This window comes from Equus caballus, chromosome 11, assembly GCF_041296265.1.
Source record: "Equus caballus isolate H_3958 breed thoroughbred chromosome 11, TB-T2T, whole genome shotgun sequence".
In the NCBI taxonomy this organism is placed as follows: domain Eukaryota; kingdom Metazoa; phylum Chordata; class Mammalia; order Perissodactyla; family Equidae; genus Equus; species Equus caballus.
In genome coordinates, this window is record NC_091694.1 from 32,260,522 (window position 1) to 32,268,126 (window position 7,605).

At 47.3% G+C, this 7,605-nt stretch overlaps 1 long non-coding RNA gene across 2 annotated transcripts; it reads right to left on the reverse strand.

Annotated features, from left to right (window-relative positions):
- Positions 1–751: 751 nt before the first annotated feature.
- LOC138916165 (uncharacterized) lies at positions 752–7,605 on the reverse strand. Of its 2 annotated transcripts, none has more exons than XR_011423024.1 (3): positions 7,467–7,605; positions 5,638–5,732; positions 752–1,612 (listed from the first exon to the last, which is right to left on the reverse strand). It is a non-coding gene; the product is annotated as an uncharacterized lncRNA (long non-coding RNA). The 2 variants fall into 2 exon arrangements; XR_011423025.1 differs by lacking the exon at positions 7,467–7,605 and adding an exon at positions 5,977–6,451.

Below are 7,605 nucleotides of genomic sequence, written 5' to 3' on the forward strand. Positions count from 1 at the left end.
AGGTGGCCCCTGTGTACTGTGTTCTTCGTTCTGTGGGGCCTAATTTTTATGTATTTGTACCCTGCTTCATTAAAAAAAAAGGGAGGACAGTGGATTAAAGAATGTTTACAGAAATATATACTAGGATAAAAATAAAGAGATGGGGCATTTGGCAAAAGGAAAGAAAGATTAAACAAGTTGAAACAAAAGTGGTGCATAAAACACCACCAAGAATGGGCCAGGGTGGGAGTGGTGGGCACACTCACCACCCAGGCGGGAGTGTGGATCTGCACACTCGTTCTGGAGGGCAACTTGGCATCACTGAGAAAGCTGAAGGTGGGCACATCCTACAGCCCAGCTATCCCACCTCTAGCTGCCTGCCGTGGCTCAGAGGAACTCTTGCACACATGCACAAAGAAACAGATATAACAATGTTGCCCCACAACATCCTGGAGGCAGCAAAAAACAAGAAACCACTGAAATGTCCACCAAGAGGAAAATAAATGTATAAGAGTGATAGCCAGCTCTTAAACAGTACACACTATGTAGCAGGCTTATTTTAAACGCTCCACATCTACAGTCATGCACCGCAGAACGATGCTTCAGTCAGTGACCGACTATATATACGATGGTGGCCCAATAAGATTAGTACCTTGTAGCCTAAGTGTGTAGTAGGCTACACCATCTAAGTCTGTGTAAGTACCCTGTATGATGTTCACACAATGACGAAGTCGCCTAACGATGCATTTCTCAGAACGTATCCCCGTCTTTAAGCAACACTTGACTGTATTACATTATTTAATCTTCACATCAAGTCTATGAAGTGGGTGCTATCATTAGCCCTATTTTACAGCTGAGGAAACTGACGCATTAAGAGGTTAATTTGCCCAAAGTCACAGAACCAGTAAGTGGCAGAGGTAGGATTTGAACCCTACCATTCTGGCCCCAGGGCCATGCTCTTAAAAACTACATAATCATTTGTCTAGTCTGATAGTGGTACACTATACAGCAGTGAAAAATGAATGAACTAGAGCTGCATGCATCAACACAGATAAGTTTCAAAACAAAATTCTCGAGCAAAAAGAAAAAAATTACAGAGGGTTACATATACTATGAAACCACTTACACAATGTTTTGAAACATGCTAAACAATACTATATTTTGTTACAGATGCATACATTTGTAGAAAAAGTATTATTTTTTAAATAGAAAGGATAAACACCCAGTCCACAAAGATATTCGCCCCAGGGATGGGGAAGAGGAGGGCTGGGGTCGGGACTGTGCACGCAGAGCCTTCATTTGTCTTTGTTATGCTTTACATCTGAAGCTGGGTGGTGGGTATGTGAATGTTTGTTATACATTCTCTATAATTTTTGTATGCCTGAAATATTTCAGAATAATCAGAGCGAATGCCATCATAAGCTCCTATATCAGAGCTGCACGTGATTGTCAAGTTAACTCTGAATTTCCTCACAGCCAAAGCTAAGAGGGAAACTAAGATACCAAATTGGACAAGATCACAAAAGTAAGCCATCCCAGTTGTGCAGAAGAAGCACAGGTTTCCTTTGAATCAAGGTGTGAAAGAAACTTTTCCCATGGGTCTTCAGAGTGGAAAAGACGGTTAATAACATTCCTACAGAAAAAAAACAAAGGGAGCATCAGACAACCATTTCCTAGTGTCCCCCAAGGCCTGCCAAAGGCTTACTGTCAAAGCAGGACTCAGAAGAAGCTGATCTAGGAGAGACCCATGTCTCCAGCCAACATCTGGCACATTTCCAGAGAAACAGGCCTGTGTGGACCAAGAGGGAAGCAGGCAGACCCTGGGGACTGGTGCCTGGAGAGGCCTGAGATCAACTTCACTTGGGGCAGGACTGTCCCTCAAATTCCTTCTCCTGGCCCTGGGACACAGCTGTGGACGCACTGTCAAGGTACCCCCACAGGCTTCGAAGATGGAGAAGTTGCGGCCCTGGGACCAGAAGGCATCCACCCTTTGTCTAGAGCTGCTCAGCATCAGTCTGACTTCTCGGATGCTGGGCCCATCCAGCCATCTACTTAAACCTAAAGGTTTAAAGGTTTAATCCTAAAGGCTCTTATCCTCATTTTACAAAGGAGGGAGTCAAGAGGTAGTCGATACAAAAAGAGAGAGAGGCATAACTTATGTAGTACTCCAAAGGCAGAGGAACAGTGTCAGTGCCCTAGGGCTGCCATAACAAATTGCCCCAAATTGAGGGGTTTAAAACAACAGTATTTATCCTCTCACAGTTCTGGAGCCAGAAGTCTGAAACCAAGGTGTTGGCAGGGTTGGTTCCTTCTGAAGGTTCTGAGGGACCATCTGTCCCCTGCCTCTCTCCTACCTTCTGGTGGCTCCCAGCAATCCTTGGTGTTCCTTGGCCTATAGATGTGGCACTTCAATCTCTGCCTCCATCTTCATATGGCTGTCTTCCCTCTGTGTGTGTCTGTTTCCAAATCCCTCTCTCCTTATAAGGACACCAGTCATTGGATTAGGGCCCACTCTACTCTAGTATGACCTCATCTTAACTTGATTATGTGGGCAAAGACCCTATTTCCAAATAAGGCTACATTCACAGGCAGCAGCAATTAAGATCTCAACATATCTTCTAGGAGGACACAACCCAACCCAATACAGAAGCGTAGTAAGTGTTACTACACAGAGGAACTAACGTGGAAATATGCCAGTGGAAAGAAGGGGGGATCTAAGTTAGCTGCCCCACATCTGTCACAGCGGAAAGCCAAGAGACAAAGACTGCAGTTGGTAAAGCGAGAAGCGATGGTAGAAACTCACTCTTGCATGAAGGTAATCCCTTGAAGGACGAAAACCAGAAATGGTCAACAGTGGTTGGCCCCAGGAACAGGCCCGGGGTAGGAGGTGGTGGAGAGCCTGTTCAGGGGACTTCGGGGAAATTTGAATATGGACTGGGGATTAGGTGATATTAAAGAATTACTGTTAATTACCATTTTTTTAGGCTTAATGACGGTATTGTGCCAATGCAGAAAAGGTCTTATTTTTCGGAGAAGTGGGCTGAAGCCTTGGGTGAGGGAGGTCATGTTGGGACTTGCTTTAAAATACTTCAGAAAAAATGTAGATGGGCAAATATGGCAAAACATTAACGGTGGTTAAGTCTACACGACAAATATATGGAGGATCATTATACTATTCTATCTACATGAGTGTTTCCATAATCAAAATTTAAAAAGCGAAAAGATTTTAAATAAATATTTAATAAGTCTTGGAACATGCTTGCTCTCCCCATCTTTGCACCTCTTCTTGGACCCGTAGCCCAAAGAATAGGTCTTTGAAGTTCTTGTAGTTCAACTCCCTTATTTTACGAATGGTTAAAAAGGCTTAATGACTTTCCAGAGTCACACAGCCCTTTAGAGGGTGAGCTGGGGCCAGGCCGGCGTCTCCAAGAGCCTCACCCAATGCGCCATCTACTGTCCCATGCCATCTTCTGCCCCATTTTTAGGCTAAAGGAGCTATTTCTAAATGTCAGTAAAGGATGGCAGTACACTCAGTTCTTTTTTTTTTAGGCAGACATTGCCTATGGATCATTGAGTTCTCATGTGTAAGAAATCTTGATTATACTCTGAAAGCTTTATCGTCTTCAACGTGACAGTAAAGTTCACTCAAGTCCTTTAGATCTTAAAGTAGCCCCTTTGGGCTTTGGCAATGCGTATGTCAGTTGAGCAATAAACATCTGTCATCTATCTTTCATTAATATTAATTATAAGTAGCCTGTGGCTCAAGGGACTTAAGTCTTACAGATGAGATTTCCCTAAATTTGACCTTCTTGACTTTATAGGTATTCGAAGTGGTTCTTTTATGAAGCCAGTCTAAGCACTTCAGTAATAAAAAGAGGAAGAACAAACAGTCCCAACCCTGCGAAGATGCTGTATGGAGGTCAGGCTGCCCAACAGGCTGGAAGAGGCACAGCACGAATGCTGCAGGTGGGGGACATTCTGGGGCCCTTTATTTGCCTGGAGCTTAGGTTCTCAGGCCCCTCCTCCTCACCTGGCCTGTCTCCCATGGCCCCTTTCTCTTCTCTCACATCCCAAAGTGCGGAAGTTAAGAATGGGTCAGGGTTGCCCAAGACAAGCTTTGTCCTCTTAGGATTTAAATTGGAATTTTTCTGGGATTAAGCCAGCTGCCTCTTGTTCTAACTTCAGAGGCCCCATGAGTGTGGCTGGACAGGGAAACGAGACGGGGTTCAGGCACACTCACTGAGGTGACCGGACACCGGAGCCCTGAGCCCTCCCTTCCTCAGTCTGAAAAGGGAGACCCTGCTCACGTTATGAGAGTTAGGCTGTGACTCTGGCAGTCGCGGTAACACAAGTCCATCGTCCCTGACATCATACCCTGAAGGGGCTGGAAGCTTTGAGGAACCAGAGTGACATATATCCAGGACAGGGGGCTGGTTCCCAGCGGGAAGCCAGGCCTGAGGAAGGGGATGAGCTCCAGGAGGGCTGAGAGCCTCGCCCTGAGCTGGAGATGGAGCAGGGCCATTTCACCTCACTTGGCAGGAGCCAGGGGAAGCTGGTGTTGCAGCTCAGGATCCTTCTGTCTCTGTGTTTAATATTCAAGAGACAATCCTGAGCATGCTTAGGGTTTAAACTGAGCACCCCAGGAGAGGGTTTGAAGAACAATCTGGCATTTCCTGCAGAATTCATCAGCAGGTAGGGACTAGACCAGTCACCCTCGCCTGTCGCTATGCCGTCTGAGTCCACAATCGCCTGGCTCTGCTCTGTTTCTGGGGGAAGCCCAGCCCCGGCAGCTCCACAGCCATTTTCTTCTTCCCCATATCTTTATTTCGTTTACAAATTGAGAGTTTACAAAGTTCTGCCACACCCAGCATCTTATTGGGCACTGCACCCCTAGACATACTTGGTGCAGATATTATTATCCCCATGTTATAGATGGGGAATCTATTCATTTATTCATTCATTCACTCAAACACACTTTCAAAGATCTATTAGGCTCCAGATCCTGTGCTAGAGCCGCATGTGGATCAGAAGGGTTAAGTGACTTGTCTAAAGCCACGGTCACGTGGGGAGTGGCAGCACCAGGATTTGAACCTGGTTCTTTTGACTGAGACCCAGAGAGGAGAGGCCCAGAGTACACACACACCTGGGTAGCATTTTAGCTCTTGCGCTCCTCGGGTTTAGCATCCCAGGTGACCAGAGGCAGAGGGGGCCCGTGGCCCACCCGCAGACCAGCCGGGGTCAAATGGAGTGAGAGAACCGTGGCACAGTGGGAAGAGATAGATCCTTCTGGCCTCCAGGCCTCACTCCCACCCCGCCCACCATTTCAGCCCTGGCAGCACCTTGCCCTTCACTGGGAGGAAGACCAGAGGGAGTTCCAGAAATTCCTGCCCCAATTGCCCAGCAGCCCGGGTCCCAGGAACAACATCTCTGAGGCTGGACCCTGGCCTCTAGGTAGCGACCCTCTGGCTTCCCTCCACAGTCTGGGGCGCAGCAGGGGAGAAGGAAAGGAGAAAAGTTTGCCACACAGAGGATCGGGGAGCAACAATGAGGAAGGAAAGAAGAGACAGAAGGAATGCCTGCCTTTAAGGCACTAGTTTCTACACACACAGCCTGCCTCAGATATAATGAAACAGCAGCAAGTTTTTCAGTGAAACTTACCAGTACTGGGTGAGTTCCAACAGTGGACCGTTCCCAGGATGTTCTTTGGTTTCCTCCTCTGTGTTTTTTTAATTGATTGATTGATTGATTTGGTGCTAGGAGGTTGGAAGAAGATAAAGGAGATAGTAACTATTGGGGGAAGATGGTTGAGAAAAGACAGGTGGTTAAACAAGTGGCTGGTGGAAAGGTACACAATACCATGTTTTGGTTTCTTCTCCGTTTTAACCTCATGCACATTTGCCTCCCCCCGCCCCCCGCCCCGTGGGAATCAACAGTTGCCCAGAGCCTTCCAGGTAGTGAGAGCAAAGACTCCCCACGAAGAACTCTGTTCATGCTCACATTTAATCCATAGAACAACTCGATGAGGTCGATGTATTGTTCCTGTTTTACAGATAAGGAAATTGAGGCTCAAGTTTTTCACTAACTCCCCCAATGTCACAAGACAAAGCAATCGATCAGGGTTTCAAAGGCGGGTCTGTCTCTCCGAGGTGTGGGTTTTTTCCACAGCTCCGCACTACCTCCCTGCCTGCATGTCCTCTCCCTCTGTCCTCCACAGCAAATTCGCAGATGTGTCACTGACTGGAGAAGGTTAGGAAACACGGCTCCGGACAGAGTCTCCAGGGGTTCTGGAGGTAGCTCCTTCCTCTCCTGCTCCTATTATGGGACGAGCACTGCTGGTTGCCCCGCAGGTCTCTGTCATTTGTCCGGTAGCCTATCCACTCCCATCTTTACCTTATCCCAGGCACCCTAGGACCTCAGCTTCCTAAATCTCAGCCAGAACATTATTTTGCAAGGACACTTGCCAACCTTGAAAGGCAAGGTACCCTGAGGCAAGGAAATACAATCCCCTTAGTGGAAGCGCATGAGAATGCAGCGCCATCTAGTGGTGCCGGGGCCAACAGTCCCAGGCAGTGACATTTTCCAACAATCAATATCTCATTATTAACCATAATCACAACCTGATGTTTACTTTTGGAGAAATGCTCAGCAGTGAGGGATACAAACGCACTTTTCTGCATGTTTCAGAGGCCTGCGGTCCTAAATGCCACAATGACTATTAAACAGTGTCCTGCCCATGAGCAAACAGGAGGGAGGAGAGATTGATCATGCATCTTTTTCATCTAAGCTGCTCACCAAAAACAAAGCATCTGTTGAAGCCACTGACCTTTCACTAACTGCTGGAAGGAAAATGCTTGATAAATAATAAATAGACCACTATTGGATGTTGCTTAGAACCATCTTTTAATTAAAAGAACTGAGCAACCAGAAGGTCAGGTGACTGACATTTAAGTTCCAGTCCAGGAAGAGCATCAATCGAGGGGAAAATTGTACCCTAAATGTAATTTCATTGTTAGCTCGCATTCAACAGAAGTCCCCTCTCTGTAATCTGTTCAGATGGGGGGCGGTGCTGGTGACGCTTGGTAGGGGACAAAACACTTCACTTCCTGCCTCCTTCGCCTTCCCCTGGCAACCTTTTCGTTTCTGTGCTGCAGCAATAACCACTTGTCTGGTTCAGCATCTCCACAGAAACTGCTCCAGTGCTGGGCTCATCCAATCAGAGGCCCTCTTGCCACATTGAACGCTACCCTAGGAGTGACATGAAAGCCATTTCCTGTGTTTTCCACAGGAGGGCAGATGCCCTTCCTCCACCAGCCAAGGTGACCTCACTCAAGTTGCTCGCTGAACCTGCCCTGGCATCCGTCTCACCGAGCCCCGTCAAAGGCTCAAACACTTGACTCACCTAGCCCGTCAGTCCTCTACCTTTTGGGCTGTTCTGGAATGGAGCTCAGGAACAAAGTAACGACCTCGCCCCCCCTTACCCAGGTCACCTTTCCTTGTTCCAAGCTCCATCGTCCTCTAGCTGAGGCAGTGCCAGCTTGCTTTCGCTATCAGAGCCACACCATGGCATATGCCCTAGCTCCCATGTCGTCAGGAAAACTGCCAGCCCAGTGTGGAGTCAGGCTTGGT